Source organism: Bos taurus, chromosome 8, assembly GCF_002263795.3.
Source record: "Bos taurus isolate L1 Dominette 01449 registration number 42190680 breed Hereford chromosome 8, ARS-UCD2.0, whole genome shotgun sequence".
Classification (NCBI taxonomy): domain Eukaryota; kingdom Metazoa; phylum Chordata; class Mammalia; order Artiodactyla; family Bovidae; genus Bos; species Bos taurus.
In genome coordinates, this window is record NC_037335.1 from 7,890,480 (window position 1) to 7,908,547 (window position 18,068).

General features: G+C 53.1%; 1 protein-coding gene across 6 annotated transcripts in view; it reads left to right on the top strand.

Annotated features, from left to right (window-relative positions):
* The first annotated feature begins 6,830 nt into the window (after positions 1 to 6,830).
* FAM167A (family with sequence similarity 167 member A) overlaps positions 6,831 to 18,068 on the top strand; it is a 31,728-nt gene continuing 20,490 nt past the window's right edge. For 2 of the 6 annotated variants that reach the window (XR_009495485.1, XM_059889264.1), the window contains exon 1: positions 6,841 to 7,226. The gene's annotated coding sequence lies outside the window, so the exon portion shown is untranslated. 6 annotated transcript variants of the gene reach the window in all.

The following is an 18,068-nucleotide window of genomic DNA, read 5'->3' on the forward strand; positions in this document are numbered from 1 at the left end:
AGTCCCATAGGACTGCACTGCTCGCATAGCTGGACTTCAGGGTAAGAAAGGCTACTTTTGCAGGCATGGGTGGAAGGCGGGGGCAGTGGGAGGATTTTAGAGTTCCTCTGAGGTGCTCCTCTCTCCCAACTGCCAACAAGTTACTTTTCTCCCTTGTAAAACTTCAAACATAATCCACGCTTTTCAGCGTATGAGCTCTAACTTGCAAGGATGCAGAAATGCCCACAGGGAAAACTGGCTTGGAAAACTGAGGTCAGTCCAAAGAGAACAGAGTGGGTCCTAAGAGAGATGGTATGGTGAGAGATGGTATGGTATGGTGAGTCTGCCTGAGGTTGGAGTGCCCCACAGCAGGGGGTGGGGTGCAGGACCCCCGGCCCCCGGCTGACCGACCCTTCCTGGGACAGCTGGGCCACCTGGCCTGCATGGACCGAGGGCTGCCTTCCTGGGGGGCAGGGGGCAGAGTCAGGCTGTTAGCTCATCCTGGCAGAGTCCCGGTCACTCACACAGTCCCTGACTCCAAGATGCCAGGCCACTGAGGAAGAATGTATCCCACCATCTCAGTCCATTCACGCTGTTCTAAGAAAATATGACAGATTGGGTGGTTTATAAAAAATAGACCTTTATTTCTCACAGTTCTGGAGGCTGGGTCCAAGATCAAAGCAGATTTGGTGTTTGGTGAGGGCCCGCTTCCCGGTTTATAGCCAGTGTCTTCTTGCTGTGTCCTCACGGGGCAGAAGGAGTGAGGGGAGCTCTGTAGGGTCTCTTTTAAGGGCACTATTCCCATTCACGCGGGCTCCACCCTCATGACCTCATCACCTCCCCCAGGCCCCATCTCCTGATGCCATCACAGTGGGAATTAGGATTGCAACATACAAGTTTCAAGCCACAGCACTATTCTGAATATTTTCTTTCTCTTTTCCACCTTTCTTCTGCTTCTCCTCCTCCCCTCCATCCCCTCCTCCTCTTCCTTCTCCTTCCCCTCCCTCCCCACCCTCACTTTCTTCCTCCTCCTTCTCATAAGCCTATGGCATCATTGCAACCAACCATTTTCAAGGAGGGCTGATTCTGTTCGCTAAACATTTTGATCTGATGAAGAAACATTAACCTGAAGGTGACTCACTTTCTGCAGGGTGTCCTGCAGAAGTAATTGCTCTAAGTGTTTACCACCTGTCACCCTTCCCTTGGTCTCCCTCATCCCTGAGAGCGTCAGTAAGCCCATCTCTGGGTGCCTGCATCTATTTCCCTTTCCCCGTCTGCTTCTAGTTCTCTCTGTGGACCAGAAACAGTCTTAAGCATGAGACAGTAGCCAAGGCAGTCGCAGCCGCCCATGCTAAGTCCTGGCTGCATCCCTGCCAGGAAGTGCCCTGAGTCTGTGCCTGAGGATTGCGGCCGAACCACGGGGTATGTGATCTGCTCTGTGCTCCATCCTGTTTTCCTAGTGTCGGGTTCCTTACAGGACTACCTCATGTTCAAGGAAGGCAAATAAGGCAGCTAAGACATTCGGGAACCCTGTCAGCTTGATTGTTTAATATTTGCTTGTGCTGTGGGTTAGACTAGAATGAGCAACAGGCATGACCCTTCTCAGATGGGGCACAATCGAAGATCAGTTGGTGCACAGACATGGTTAAAAAAACATTCTTTATTGGGTGCCTACTCTGTGCCAAACGTCACATCAGGCATTTTATAGGCAAGCATTCACATTCATTCTAATCCTCACCACGGCCCATAGTCATAGGTATTGTGACCCCTGATGTGTAGAAGGGGAAATGGAAGCTCCAAAGGGTAGTTATTTGCCTAAAGCAGCCCAGTAACAACTGGCAAAGCTAGAACCAGACCCAAGGTCCCCAAAACCAGAACTGGGCATTCGGTACCCCTCATCCCCACCTTGGTGGTCAGGATTGGGTGGCAGGGAAAGCGTGCATCCCATTTGCTTCAACTTCCATGGGGACAATCAGTTTGTGTTGATTTTAGTTGAGCAGTTTAGTTTAGGGTAGTTAAAGAGGTCTGTCCTTGAGGTATATAATTCTTGGAAAGGGGATGAATATGAAGACCCAGAGAAATTCTTCCCCCAGAACTGCCCCACCCCAGTAATGGGTAATAAGTACAGCATTATCTTTTTTGACTTGGCCTTGTTTCTGCCTCTCAAGCCCATGTTTATGATCTTGGTTTTCTTAGTGATAGAAAGACCAAGTTCAGGACTCCCTTGGCAGTCCAGTGGTTAAGTCCATGCATCCAATGCGGGAGGGAATGCAGGTTTGATCCCTGGTTGGGGAACTAAGATGCCACATGCTGCATGGCATGGTCAAAAAAAAAACATTAAATAAACAAAATAAAATAGATAAGCAACAGGGATTTACTGTACAGCATAGGGAACTATATTAAAAAAGAAAGAAAGATCAAGTTCAATTTTATCCCCATGCATGAAGACTTCTCTTCCCGATACCCATCCTTAGCCTCTATACCATCAGGGACTGGTGGAAATGAAAAAAATAAAGAATAGAGGCACTCAGAATGCTGTTGAGTTCATGAAGCAATTGAGAATCGGGTGGAGCTTCCCCTTAAGGTGCAGAGTTCTACTGCAGGCCCTAGATGTTGTCATCCTGTCTTCAGGCCAGGAGCACCTCACCTCACCTCCACCCCAGATTAAAGCAGGGCAGAGCACAATCAGGCTCTCCCCAGGATATAGGGAACGCAGCCTTGACTGTGTCTCACCCAGCCTCACAGCAAACCCCCAGGATTCTTTTTCACCCCTCTAGTTGGCCTTGACCTCTTGCTGATCCAGACTGGCAGATTCTGTCAGACCCTCGCACTTCGCAGTTTCTGGTCCTGTCTTCTGCCTAGCATGATACATTCTACTGGGTGTGTGGGAAAGATGGTGGAAGCTTGGGTCCCAACGTGCCAGAGCTTGAACCTTCATTCCAGGAATTTGACAAAAGTCTAATTAGTTACAGAGACAGGGCTGGAGCCTGGATTTCCTGGTTCCTATCCAGGGCTCTTTCCAGGGTTCAAAGGCAGTGAGATGATATTCTAGATGAAGGATCTAGAAGGCTGTCTCCTGGCAGCAGGCTGCTTCATGCCCGTCATTAAGTGTCATCATTTCTGCTTTCCTTCCAGAGCTGGGAGTGCCCAGGGAGACCTCATTGCAGCTGAGGATGTGCTGGTTATTGTCATTCAGTTGCTCAGTAGTATTCAATTATTTGAGACCCCATGGACTGCAGCATGCCAGGCTTCCCTGTCCTTCACCATCTCCCGAATTTACTCAAACTCATGTCCATTGAGTTGGTGATGCCATCCAACCATCTCATCTTCTGCTGCCCCCTTCTCCTCTTGATCTGGAAATACACGGCAGCATCTTTCAGATGGTGATTCTTACAAGCGTTCATCATCAGATCAAAGTGCAAACTCTGCAGGAGATGCCATGGTGGAGAGGAGAGTGACCGGGTGACGAGAGTTCACAGATACATGTAGTGTCCTGAGTTTCTTAAACAAACCATCAGGCCCACCCTCAGTGTTTGAGAGGTCTAAAGCCAAGGCATAAACGGAGGCCCACACGCCATGTGTCCAAATATTTGAGAGTTGTAAACCAAGCTAACAAATCGTTAGATAATGTTTGTTCTTTCCTCTTGCCTGGACAAACATATCTTTATAGCAACCTCAAAGGCAGGTTTCAGTTGCAAATCTTTGGACACCTAGAACACCGGGGCAGAGAGGTGAGGTTTCAGCCCCACCCGTGGCCTTCCTTCTTTCATTTTTGACCTGAGGGCCCTTGTGCTTAAGCAGGGAAAGCCCAATCCTGAGAGTCCACTCCAAGTCCAGGAAAGAGGCCTGCTGGGAAGGAAATTCCCGGGTCCTGGATACCTAGATCACAGGAGAGGGGAGGAATGGAGTTGGAGTGGGTGATTCCTCTGGCCTTATGGCCCTCTTCCATGGAGGAGAACCAGATTAGGGCGATCTAAAGCATATACCCAAGGCAGGCTCTCTTGCCCATGTATGCTGCTGCTGCTGCTAAGTCACTTCAGTCATGTCCGACTTTGTGCGACCCCATAGACGGCAGCCCATCAGGCTCCCCTGTCCCTGGGATTCTCCAGGCAAGAACACTGGAGTGGGTTGCCATTTCCTTCTCCAATGCATGAAAGTGAAAAGTGAAAGTGAAGTCGTTCAGTCATGTCCGACTCTTAGCGACCCCATGGACTGCAGCCTTCCAGGCTCCTCCGTCCATGGGATTTTCCAGGCAAGAGTACTGGAGTGGGGTGCCATTGCCTTCTCCATGTATAGGCAAGTATTATTAAAATTATTTCCATTTTACAGATGAAGTAGCTTCACTCAGAAAACTTGAGTGACTCTACACAGGCACACACCAGCCACAGAAGAGCCAAGACTTGAACCTGAGACTGCCTGCCTCTAGATCCCTGCTGGGCCTCTGCCCCACGCTGCTCTCCCCACGGTCCAGCATCACCTGGGAACGCAGTGAGCCCCTCCCTGCTGGGGGCCTGAACTCCCAACACGTCTCGCCACTGGAAAGGTGCAAACAGTCTCTTTATTGGTCTCTTTGCCTCCTGTCTTGTCCCCTCACCCAGCCAGGTTTTCTAAGACACAGAAGCTGTGACAAGTGACCTTCTTAACCCCCTGCCTTCAGGGTCATGTTCAAAGACCTCGCTTAGGCCCATCATGCGCTCTTGCACTCTTCCTCTCAGCGGCGGTCAAGCCCCCTCTGGCCTGCACACACTTTTGCAAATGCGATTCCTTCTCTGGTCTTGTCAGGCCTCCCATCCCCTCTCCTAGCTAAGTCCCTCATCCTCCTCATCTGGGCTTAGATGGCCTCTGTCACCGCACCCCCCCCCCACTCTAGTTCTAAGGTGCATGCTCTTTGTTAATTAATTCCTACATCAATAAGTGTCAGGCTCCACACTTGACACTTGGTACTAGGTGGTACAGAGCAAGCCACCCATAAATGCTCATTGACCTGCTGGGCTCTCTACAGGATGGAAAGCTGGTCCTCATCTCCTTTCTGTGCTTCAGCCTGAGTCAATCCCTTTTGAGAGATAAGGGCAGCAGAGAGCCACTACCGTTGCCAGCATCAGCGCCTCTGTATGATAGGCACTTCCTGGACCAGCCCAATGTCCTGTGGTCCAAACAGCCCCTGGAGGGGAAGAGCCCTGAGGGAACTCTGCTGCTCTGAGCTCCAGCCCAGCCTCACAGCTCTTCATATAAAAGGCCTTCAGAGCAGGAGACATCAGGTTCATACCCCAAGCTCAGAGCCCATGATTAAATATTAAATATTAGAATTAAAGGTTTCATACTGTCTTATTTACTTCGACATTTGATGTTCCAGTCTTATTTGCTTAGTGTGAGATCATTAGCATTTTCCTATGTCATCAGGTTTTTTTTTTGAGAATTTTATTTGGATGGCTAGCTGAGCTGATATGAGCCAGGGCAGTGGCAGAGGGGATGGAAAGAAATGCAAAGACTGGATCCATACGAGGGCTTCCCTGATGGCTCAGATGGTAGAGAATCTGCCTGCAATATAGGAGACACAGGTTCGATCTCTGGGTCAGGAAGATCCCGTGGAAGAGGGAATAGCTACTCACTCCAGTGTGTTCTTGCCTGGAGAACTCCATGGACAGAGGAGCATGGCAGGCTACAGTCCATGGGGTCACAAAGAGTCAGACCCAACTGATCGACTTCCACTTTTGATATTTAAGAGCTAGAGTCCAGAGGTTGGGGCAATGCCAGGGACTCTCCAGAAAGCCCCTGTTCAAGAACACGTGCAGGTTTACCACCGTCAGCCTGTTTGCGTGAAGAGGTGCTCCCGTTAGTGGGGTGTCTCCTTTGACAAAATCCTTAGCGGATGTCCTAGGAAGTAGGACAGGACTCAGAAGGGGAATTGCACCCAGTGAGGGTCATGGGCACCAGAGGGCAGCACAAGGGTCTCCAGCATCTTGGGAGCTGAGTCCCACAGAAAAGAAGGCAGGTCACCTTGGGTCAAGCCACTCTGCAGCCCCACTCCTCAGTGTGTACATCTACCCTGGAAATAACGATGCTTGCCCTGCATCTCCAGGACTGTCCTGAGATAACTTTGAAGGAGCCTGCAGAGAAGAGTCAAGAGTCTAGGAAAAGAACCTGGCCGTGTCCAGGCTGCCCCTGAGAGTAAGGCTAACTTCCAGTAATCAGCCCTGGGGCAGGAGATCCCAGGGAGAGGAGGAATTCTGCCCCCGTCATTGGGACTGGAGTACCCCGTCTGCAGTCAGGACTGATCCTAAAGGCCTGGGTCGGGCAGCCCTGGTTGCAGTCCTGTATGTGTCCTAGGTGCCTGGAGCTCTAGGCTCTGGTGGAGCAAGGGCACCCATCTCCAGTGGTTCCAGTGCTTGGCATGGCACCTAGTGTTCTGTGCCTCGAGGCAAGCTGTGGCTAGTGGGGGAAACACAAACTCTAGGGCAGAGCCCCCCGCCCCCCACCCAGTCCCCGGACTGGTCTGGGAGACGCATCTGGAAGAACGTCTGCTTCTACTTAGCCTCTCCGAGCCTCGGTTTCCTCATCTGTAAGCTGACCCACCGAGGGGCTGTGATGGTGTGGCACGTGCTGGGCACTCAGTATACAGGCCTTGCTGCTGGTGGTTGGAATTCAAGCCGCTGGCGGGTGGAGTGTAGGCTCCCTGTTTGCCGCCACCGCTGGAAGAGGGGTTCTCCTGCCCCCTCCACGGAGGCAAACTGCTGACAGTGGCGAAGCCACGTTGCCATGCTTGGAGGAAAACCGCCTTGGTTTCTTTCTTTTTTTTTTTTAAAGTCTATTTGGGTTTGGTTTCGTCTAGGGTTTGGGCCATCGCGTGCGGTTTGCTTCTACTCTCGGCTGCTCGGGTTGAGGTTCTGGCCGGGAACTAGCAGCTAGAAGGGCTTTAGGACCCGGCGCGCCCCGGGCCCCGGAGCTCCGGGCAGAAAGGCTTGAATGAGAGGCTGGAGGGGGATCTCGGCTGAAAGGACTCGCGGCGGAATAGCTCCGCTGTCGCCAGGCAACCGCCCTGACGCAACGCAAAAAAAAAAAAAAAAAAAGTCCCTTAAAAAAAAGAATAGTGCTGAGAATTCACCGTAGCACGAGAGAAAGGGAGGCAGAAGCCGGCTCAGCCCCGAAGCCGGGGCCAGAGGCTGCGGAGGAGCCGGGAGCCCGCTTCGAAAGGAGAAGGCGGGGGACCTGGTGACACCCCTGGAGGGGGCCTCGGAGCGCACGGGAAGGTGGGTTCGCGGCTGTGTGGGGATGATTCCAGGTCTGAGGGCCGGTCTAGAGGTGGTTTGTCTTTTGCCTTCGGCGCCGCCAGGGGAGGGGGCTCTTGGGGCACCGCAGGTCCCCAGAACTGGCAGTAGAGGGGAGCAGCGGGGACCGCGGGAGCACCCACCTCAGGGCACCCTGGAGTGGACACCCCGCACCTGCCCGCAGGAGATGAGGTCCTGCCTCACCCGCTCCTGGGGGCTTGCTGCCCTCAGCGGGAGTGGGACGGGTGGGTGGCCTGCATCTCTCATATCCCAGCTGGCCTCTTCCAGGGATAAGATCTGGGTGGAGATTTGAGGTTTGAGATATGAAAGGGAGGAGCCCCACTCAGTCTCTCTAGGTCTCCTGACCGCTGGTCACCTCCAAGCCCACCTGATCCCCTCTGTCTACTTCAGGCTCAGTGATGTGGGTGTTCCTGTCCCAAGGATGCAATCACTAACTCAGAAGTGACCCAAGGGCACTTGGGCCTGAGAGTGCTCTAAGGGCTGAGGTCGGTGTTGTCAGCAGGAACTGCGCAGCCAGGAGGGCCTGGGGGAATGAGTAGCCCTGCGGCTGACTCCTGGTCCCTGAGAGAAGGCAGGCAGTTCTGTACAGCCTGTGGCCAGGAGGCAGATGTCTGTGTGCACCAAGTCACGTTGACTGTTCTGCTTTTTTTTTTTTTTTTAATCCCATATTGCCTGTATCTCTTTCTCATTCCCTGTTTCTCCTGAGAAGATTTGGAAGGTGAGTTGATTCCAGGTTGGTAGACCACTGTCTCAAACCCACAGCCGTGCTCTCCGGATTGTTTCCACAAGCTCCCAGCAGTTCCCAGTGAATCCCAGGTGGAATGAGCTAGATCCCGCCAACAGGGCAATCCCTAGAGTGCCCGAGGGAGGCGTGGTTCTAAAGCAGCTTCCTTTCAGATCCCCAGAGATAGTGCCACCGCCCTCCAGGCGGGATGCTGAGCTGGGCAAAGTCCTGGGAGAGCAGAGATGGCCAGGGCGCCTCTGCCTAGCCGTGTCTGTGGGGTGGGAGCTTCTGCTGGCGGGTTTTTAAGGGGCTTGGCAAAGCAGCCAGGAGCTGTACTCAGAGTGCACAGTGATGACAGCTCTTCTTCCCTGAGTGCATTTGCCAGTCGGGCATGGCTTGAGAACCCTGCACACCCACTGGCCATTTTACCCTCATGATCGCCCTTCGAGGAGACATTATACCCCCATTTTACCAACGGGTCTCTAAGAGAGTCAGTAACTTGGTGCAGCGCGTGGAACTGGTGAAAGAGCAGAGAGATTCAGCCCCACATGCCTGACTCCTAAGACAGTGATCGCAAAGGAAGGCTTTGAAGATCTGAGCAGAGAGGGAAGAAACCAGATGAAAAGCAAGCTGCATGGCGGGGCTTGTCCTGTGACCTGGGAATGTCCCTGGCCGTCTCAAGGGCCCTGTGGAGCCAGGAGAGAAGCCAGCCTCTGCATTCCACCTGGCTGGCTTCAATCCCACTCCCTTGAAGCCAAGAGAGGAAAGGGTCCTCCCTCACCCCCTTTTCCTCTTTGCCCACTCGAAGACCCCCAACTTCTTGTGTACTTGCTGTCTTGTCGTCCCAATTACATGCATGGGATTCCACTAAATTAACAGCCCCATCTCCATATCTACCAGCTTGGCCTTTTTCCAAGAGGGACTGTGGCAGGGAAGTAAATTCAGGCAGTGCCTAAGTATCGCTGAGAGAGATCCACTGAGCCCCAGCCCAGCGAGGGCTTGTCAGTCTCCTCACGCGTGCAGGTGGCACTCTCTAGGTAAATTTTGCTCATGGAAAACTCCCTTGGCCCCACAGGACTGTCTGGAGTTCCCAGAACCTTCTGGGAGCTGAGCCTTCCCCAGCAGTCGCTCTTTGTTTGCCTGGGACATAGAGCTGTTTGCAAAGGTGGGAGATGAATGACAACTGGAGCAGTTTGACCTCAGTTTCCTGACTAGGCGGGAAGGGAGTTCTCACTCACGAAATGGAAATCTTCTAGGATTAATCAAGATGACTCTTAGCATGCACATGGACTCTGGGATTTGGACCTGGGTGAGGAGAAAGAAAGGGAAGGCAAATTCTGAAGCAGAGCTCAAGGAGGTGCACGTGGACTAAACAGAGGGCAGTGGGCAAGTGGACCCGGAAGGATCTGGAGGTGGACAAGGTGGTTAGAAGGAACTTTGTCATCAGCCTGTAGAGTTTGAGCTGCCCCAGGGGGTCAAGTTGCCAACATGAGTTAGGAAGACTGCAAATGTCAGCTTCTGCATGGTTAGGACAGCTGCCCCGGTGCAGAAAAGCCCATCGCTGCCCCCTCCCCTGAGCCCGTCTCCCCTAACCCTCCATACTTCTCTCTGGAGAGGCAGGAGAAAAGAGGAAAACAGAGAAATTGTCAAGAGAAGTTAGCAGTGTGCACTGCCCCGTATCAATCTTTTGTCCTCTTGATGCCACCCAACAGCCACCCCCCCACCCCCAACCCATAACAACACTAGCCCATGAAAAGCTCCTTAAGGAAGGAAATGCAGAACATAGGAGCTATTCTCCCTGTGGGCACACCATCCAAGAGGGTAGGGGACAGTGAACTCCCCACCATCATGGGCCACCTCGCTCCAGGCCCCTGGGCAGCAGCCTTCACACAGCCCTGGGGAGGGGTGGGGTTCATCTCCTCCCAGGCACAGACTGAGCCCCACTTCTTCAAAGCCATCTCTCCAGGACGGTCAGAGATTCCCTCAGGTATCCTGATTCAGATGTGGGAGCTGCTTATGTATTCCCAGAGGCTTTGTCGTCAGGCTTGTCCCTGGGGACCTGGAAGGCCCAACTCAGAGCTGGTTTCCAGGGACATAATGGGCAGCCACAGCTCAGGGTCACTGAAGGCTGAGCAGCCTTTCCTCATTCCAGGAAGCCAGCCAGGCCTGAGTGTGAGCTGGCCAATTCAGCCCCGTGAGGCCAGCCGCGGTGGTACATGGTGAGGAGTACACAGGAAGGTTCTAGATCAGGATCCTTGACCGGGCAGGCCACTTCAGGCCCTTGTCATCCTTGTCCGTCATCAAGTTAAAGCCGCACTGTTTCCCCCAGCCCGTGAGCATTTACACGTGTCTCGACCTGGGGACATCGCTTTACTGACCTACGGGCTTGGTCCAGACTCTCAGGCTCTGCTGTGTTGTTGTTTGTTTACTTGTTTGATGGCAGCCACTGAAAACTATGAGGTGAAATAAGCCTCAGACTGAACTCTGCCACCCATCTAGACATTTTTTGAACACTTGTTTATTTGCAAATGGGTCCAGCAGAGATCAGACGGCCTGTTCTGTGAGCTTGGTTCAACTCACAGTCGTCTATCTCTCGAGAAGAGATCATACCTCCCTCGAGGTCTTGCCAGATTCTTTCTCCCTACCCTTTCATGAGTCAAAATTCATTTGGCCAGCATATCTTGAATACCTCTGTTTTCACCAACGAGAATGCATTTCTAATGTTTACTGTGTTAACTGTCAAATGTCTGGTGTTGAGCAGTAAGAAAGATACTCAAGCATTTGCTAGAGCCCCTTCTGGAGTAGGGAACCCTACACTAGGCTCCCGGCTGGGGTTGGGATGTCCCTTGTTGAATGCAGCTGGTTTCCACTGGCCTCACAATACCACATGGAACATCTCATGTCTGTGAAGGATTTTAGGGTCAATCATTGACATCTCACCAAGGAAGCATAAGACGCTAGCTCTGTTTTCGAGGAGTGCAGAGTCTGATCAGAGTTGCTGAAGAGAACAGACCATTTGTGCAGCCCAGAGTTCTGGGCTGACAGTAGAGTGATATTCTGTAAATTCTGGGGTACACAGAAAAGTGTGAGCTAACTTCAGTGGTTTGGCAGCCAAGGAGAGTCCAGCCAAGCACTGTCATGGGCAGGAGGGGACTGTCCTACTAGAGGCATAATTAAGAATTCACATACACTCATCGGATCCTTGCAAGCCTTTGCAGTTGATTCCATTATGATCCCAAGGTCAGAGAATTAGTGTCAGGGCTTAGCCATCAACCCACATCCACCAACACCCAGCCCTGCCTCATCCCTAACCTGTTCCATCTCTTTCTCCATTTCTTTCTTCAACTCCTGATTCCTACCCTTTGTGAAGTGTGAATTCAGGCAGCTCAGCATCTGGCTGTGTTCAGCTCACGCTGACACCAAAGGGGAACAGGGTCACACATCCTACTTTCTGTTCTGCCCGGGGCCCCAGAGAGTGCAGGGCTGTGCTTTGGGGGAGCTGGAGACAGAGCTCCCACACATCCTTAGTACAGGCCTTGCCCAAACACAGGGAAACTCTGAGGGCCCTGCACCCCACTGAGAAGTCAGCATGCAGAGACAGACTATGCAGAAGCTAGTGAAACTTCTTAGGACATCCTTGCCAAACCATTAGGCTTTGGAAATTTCGATGCGGAGTGAAACAGAAAACCAGTCATCCCAATAGTTTCCCCTTTGAGCCTGATCTGGTTGCTTCCGCTTATTTGAAGCTGAAGTCTGTTATCCTGTGGACTCAGATAGTCCTAAATCTGACTTGTCTAGGAGCTGAGACAAATGCCAATTAGGGGACCCTTGGGTGGGGTGGATACACCCCACGGGAGAGGATGCACAGCTCCTGCATCCTCAGCTGTGAAACGTTCTCTGTTCTTAGAGTCAGAGTGTCTGCTCAAACAGCCTTCTACTTTGATCTCTGCAAATTGCTTTAAAGGCCACTCTGGGTCTGCTTTCTGCCCCCTAATCCCCACTGCCACGGCCTTTGGCCAGAAGAACCCCGTGGTCACATGCAGCGACGAAGGGTTGCCTCACCCCTCCTGCGCATCTCTGTCTCGTCAGGGTTCTCACGGAGGAGAACCTCCGCCTCAGACTCTGTGTTTCCCATGGCTAATCCCCCCGCTCCCCCCGCCCCGGAGGGACCCTCAGATTCTCAGGCACCTTTCTCCCGCCTTTCGGAGCCAAGTAGCCCTTTCCCAGGGCCTTGCAGCCTTGGAAGGGACACAGTGGCGGGGATGCTGTGTGGCCCAGCAGCCCCTCCTCTCCTTTCAGCCCGGCAGTAAATTACATCTGTGGCTCCCGGGAGCCAGGACCTCTCCCCCACCCGCGGGGTCACACAAGTCTTTTTTGGAGGTTTTCTCGGCCACCTCTTTCACTGGGGAAAACGATAGGAAAGATCTCTCCATTCCCAGCCTCAGCGGGAGGTCTGTGCGACCTCTCTTTGCAGCGGGGAGCAGGCCATCAATTATTCAGTGTGGACCGAGCTCTTTGAAAGCACAGAAGTCCTGACAAGGATTTTTATAGATCCTTGCCTGCTCACAGTGTCCCAGAGAGACAGAGCAAGCTTTCTCCATATTTTAGACATTGGAAGCTCCACTTGGAGTCAGAAGATGTGGGTCCAAGCCCAGCCAGCTCCCCAAATGGAGCTGTGTGACCCCAGGCAAGTCTTGCAACATCTCTGGTTTGTGGCTTCTCTATTATACTCTCAGGAAGGTCTTTCCACCCTAGGTCATGGAGTGAGTATGGGGAAACATTTGTAAACTGCAGTGTGATTTCCCAGTGTTTGTGATGGCTCCTGTGATTTCAGGTGTGAACAAGGGAGCTCTGAGTGATAACCTGAGGTGCAGCCAGTTAGCATAGGACTTGCAAACCAAGCTTCACTGGGAGAAACGCCTGAAACAGCGCGGGTGAGTGGGTTCCTCTGTCCCTGCCCCCTGTGAGTGCGACTTCGTGACAAGGTGACAACCCCATGGGGTGCTGTGGTCTAGACTCTGCACTTATTGGCAGGGAATAGGGTCAAGGCCATTGCCCCCAAACCATGCATTTCAGAGGGGAGAAGCGAAACCCTAAGGGGAAGTGAGTCACCACAGTCACTCGAGTTGGTGGGGGTGGGGATGGGGTTCTTGGAGCTGACTCCCAGGTCAGGGATGCCTCTTTCCCACCCAGGCTGGGCCTGACCAAAATGGGGGACCCATTCCTGTCCCCCAGCAGCAGTCCTGGGACCCCTGGAGCAGGCAGTGAGGGAGTGAGGAATGTAGCACCCCCCAGCCTCCTTCCACCCATCCACTGGGGTAGAGGACTGTAGAGTAGAATGAGTTGGTGTCTGAACTAGGCTCAGAGACTTGTTGGGAGAAGGCAATGGCAACCCTCTCCAGTGTTCTTGCTTGGAAAATCCATGGATGGAGGAGCCTGGTGGGCTGCAGTCCATGGAGTCGCTGAGAGTCAGACATGACTGAGCTACTTCACTTTCACTTTTCACTTTCCTGCATTGGAGAAGGAAATGGCAACCCACTCCAGTGTTCTTGCCTGAAGAATCTCAGGGACGTGGGAGTCTGGTGGGCTGCCGTCTATAGGGTCGCACAGAGTCGGACATGACTGAAGCGACCTAGCAGCAGCAGCAGCAGCAGCAGCAGCAGCAGCAGCAGCAGAGACTTGTCAAATTCAAACATGAGGCTACATGGAAAGGCTTAAACATCAAGTTGAGACCAGCTTCCTAAACCACCCCTGCCCTCCCCACTCAGACTCACTAGAAACATTCTGACCTTGAACTTGCAGGGGGTCTTCTACTGGGCAGGAAACCATCTGGAGGTGTGAATTTGTTCACTGGTTCACAGCACCACCATCCTCAGCATTGAATGAACATCCACTATTTGCAGAACTCGGAACACAAAAGGGAAAGGAAGGTCCTTCCCATCAAGGAGCTAGATGGTGGTCAGGGAGCCTAGACACTCTTACCATTCTTGGGTACAGAGTGAGTGACAGTGCTGGGAACGTTCAGAGGACGGCTTGGAAGGTGGGGTTTCCTAGAGGACTCTGGAGAGGAGACTCGCCCTCAGATGAGCCTCAAAGCAGGGCTCTGGACCCAGCGAGAAGGGCGTTCCTCAAGGGCCAGTGATGGGCAAAAGGATAAAACCGACTGTCCAGAGAGTCTTCCTTCTTCCATTCATCCTATCACTCCTTCACTTGTTCATCGAGTTTACTGAGCACCTACTACGTGCTAGGCACTGTTCTGAGAGCTAGGATCACAGGAGTGAACAAGACGATGTCCCTACGCTCAGGGGCTCACATTCCCATGGGTGATCCGTGATCCGTGTGTAATATCCTAGTTATGTGAGTGGGAAGAGCTACAAAGGAAAAGGAAGCAGGGACGTCCTAGTGGGCTGGTCAGAGCTGGTGTCCGTGGAGGTGGCATCTGAGTGGTGGTGTGAGATCAGGGAGAAGTCAGCTGACAGAGCAAGGCATGAGGGCGGGGGCACAGTCTCAGAGTCTTAGAGGAAATGGCTGGAGTCCCACAGTGGTTTGGGCAGAAGGAGTGATCTAGGCAGCCAAGGGGTGGCTTTCTGGAAGTGGAGAGTGGAGGGTTCTCCTGGTGGCAGCTTGCGGCCCCTGAGGAGCACATCATGGGTGGATGGGAGGAACCCAGATACCACCCCACTGTCGTCACCAGCCTCCCCCACTGTGCACGTCCAGAGCATAACCGCAATAAAGCCCACCCCACCATACACACATGCGCGTGCACACACAAACACATAGACACACACACACACACAATATCCCAATTCATTCTGCCCCCACCATGCACCCACAGTTGGTACCCAGGGTCCTGTCTCTGCACCATGTCTTCCCCATCTCAGGTGCTCCCAACACCAGCTTTGACCAAGACCAGGAATAAAGATGAGCTGGGAAAGATGATCTGTGCAGGGCCAAACCAACAATGTCCCCTCCTGCTTCAGTCACCATGGCAACCTCGGAGGAGGTGAGAAAACGCGCTCTCTGGCAGCTCCTGGAAGTGCCCTGGAGACTGTGGGTCGCTCCATGGGGCATAGGGCTGTGTCCCCCAGCCTCTCATCCCCCGTTGTTAGGGCTCCCACGAGTCTACAGAGCACAGATGGGGTTTTCCAGCCTCCATCGGCCACAGGAGGTCAGTCCTGAGGCCCAGCCCTGGGCTCTCCGTTTAAGATAAGCATCAGGGTTTTATGATGAAACCCCGTACTGAAAAGCCAGCCTCATCACAACTCCACCTCCGTGTCCCACACCTACTGACCTGTCACTCACCTGGAACAAAGAGGGATTCGCTGCTTTAGAAGAGGAAAGAAAAAGATTCAGGTGTGAGTTGCAGCCTCAGCCACTTTGGAACTTCATAATGTGAAGTGCAGACCACAGAGCGCTTTTCCCCGACTCTGTGCTTTCAGCCCTGCGGGTGGCCGTGGGACAGACACTGCAGCCACTTCATTTTCAAAAGAGGGGCCGAGACCCAAGTCTCCCAGCTCCCACTGGAGAGGGATCCCCCCCTCCCAGAGGACAGACCTGGAGCAGGAATCAGGGGTCCCTTTGTCTTCAGCCCCGGCAGCCTCTGACCTGCTCTCAGGGCACACCTGCGAGTGGAAGGTGGGGCTCTGTGGCCCTGCTGGGAGGTGGCCGGCGGGTCTGGCCCAGCTAAGGCCAGAATGGGTGCTGCCGCTCCCCTCCTGCTTAGGTGGCCCCTCAGCCCTGGGCCTGAGTCCGATAGGTATTTTAGGCCGCGGGACACATAAAACACCCCCACAGGGAGGCTCTCTTTTAGGGATTGGTGGGTCCAGCCTGACTCAGGAGTAGAAGGTGGATGAGCAGAGGCAGTGGAAGGCACAGCAGTGGACCCAGAGCCAGAGGTCCGGCCCCTGGAGTGGGCCCCACAGCTGGGTCTGTCTTCTGCAGAAACATTTCCACAGTGAAGAACTGGCTACACTGTGGCTGAGGCCCTCACAGGATCTGACTTTCCTCAGCAAGGCAGATCTGGCCGGGATGGGATGCCTTAAGGGGCTGTTCATCTCCACTCCGGTTCCTGCATGTTGCCCAGTGCTCTGCTGCTGGAGGCCAGGGCCAGCCTCACACGCGTGTGCAGAAGAGCCTGTGCTGTGGGTATCACCCCAGTGAAAACCAGAGCATGTCAGTTGAGGCACAGGGACCCATGGGTGGCACTTCTACTAGAAGGAGCAGCAGAAGTGTAAATTTACCCGTATGGAAAATTCTTATTGCATCCTCATCAAGCATTACCCATAGTAGCTTGTAAATTAGGAAACAATCAACTATGGATGCAGGTGGAGTCTTTTTTTTCCCCCCAAATATTTATTTATTTGGCTACACTGCCTCTTAGTTGCAGCATGTGGGATCTAGTTCCTTGACCAGGGTTTGAACCTGGGCCCCCTGTGTTGGGAGGGCAAAGTCCTAGCCAATGGACCACCAGGAAGGTCCCTCCGGATGGACTCAGTAAAAGCTTCTTTGAGTGGACAGCAGTCATCCAGCCTCAACTGGAGGTGGCACCACCCCATCTAAAGGAAATGTAGAAATGTGGGGGAGAGTCTTTTGGTCTTCATCTTATTTTATGACACTGCTTAGCCATCAGTTATATGCTTTGGCTCCCCAAATGAACTGTTTGCCCCCCTCATTTCCAAGAGTCAGCCCTCATGAGGCTCAGAGTCCAGTGGAGGAGACCGTGGAGAAAATTCCTGGTAGAAGTGCTGTGGTCTAAGAGGGCCACTGAGCCCACTGTTTTGAGCCAACCTGGAGCCAGCCTACAGGGGTTGAGTTCCCACCTTTCCAGTTGGCTGTGTGACCTGGGGCTGGCTACTCTACCTCTCAGGGCTTTGATCTCCTCATCTCGGTCATGGAGATGGTGATAATGCATGCCTCGTGAGGGTATTGTGAGGACTGAACATGTTTGTGCATGTGAAGCTCTTAGAACAATGCCTGGCTTGAGCTGCTCTGAGATGTGACCTAATGTTGCTGTGATGACATAATTGTTTCCCCGATGTGGTCTCGTGGTATTGCGGGGGCACGTGCAGCGTGGGCAAGTCGAGGAAACCTAGAAGGGGGAAAATTCCTGAGAACTGAGATGTGGAAGGGAGCAAAGGGTGTTCTGGGCTGAGGGAAACAGCTTGTGCAAAGTCACAACGGCCATGAGAGGGCCCGGGATTCAGTGTTGGAAAGGTTTATGAATCACGGAGAAGAAATGAGTCCTTTCTAGTGGAGAACCCCAGACTAGAAGGAGCAGACTGGAGCCTGGGGATCCAGACTGCTGGAGAGAGTGACTGAGACTTTCTTGGGAAAACACAGGGCAATAGGGCGGGAGGGGGATACTTCTTTGGTGGTCCAGTGGTTAGGACTCCACATTCCCAATGGAGGGGGCCTGGGTTCAATCCCTGGTCAGGGAACTAGATTCCACACGCTGCAACTAAGACCCAGCACAGCCAAATAAATAAAAATAAGTATTAAAAAAAGAGAGAGAGAACAAGTGTCCCATGAGAGAGAGAGAGAGATGAGTGAGAATGGGTCTTCAGCATCCTTCCTGCTCTCAGAGCCCATCTAGGAAGCAGGTTTGGAAGTTGTGCAGGTGGATAGATTAGGTCATCTTGGGATGAGATGTTGGCCGCATGACTGGGCTGCACCCACCTGACTCCCCAGCAGCCGGGGCATTAGCTCATGGCTGGCACGGCATCCTTTGTAGCAGCCACCAGGGGCCCAGAGCGGGCCAGGAGCGTGTTTGAACAGCAGTCCTTGTGTGTGGTGTGGGTCCCAGGTGCTGACACGTCACTACTACAGGAGCTGATCGCCTCCAGGGCTTGTCTTCTGCTTCAGGAACTTCATGTTCTCCCGCAGCTCAGTGGCTGCCTGGTGGGGCGTGCCCAGGCCTGGAGGGATTACCGTCCAGCCTTGTTTTTCTGGATGTCCCGGGTCCTAAATCTGGCAGCATTCTCTGGCTTCTCTGCTGGGACTCTCTGTCTTTGCCAAGTCTCCAACGAATGTCACTTTGTCTCGGGCTTACTGTAGACCGGGCACTGTTAAGGGCTTGATAT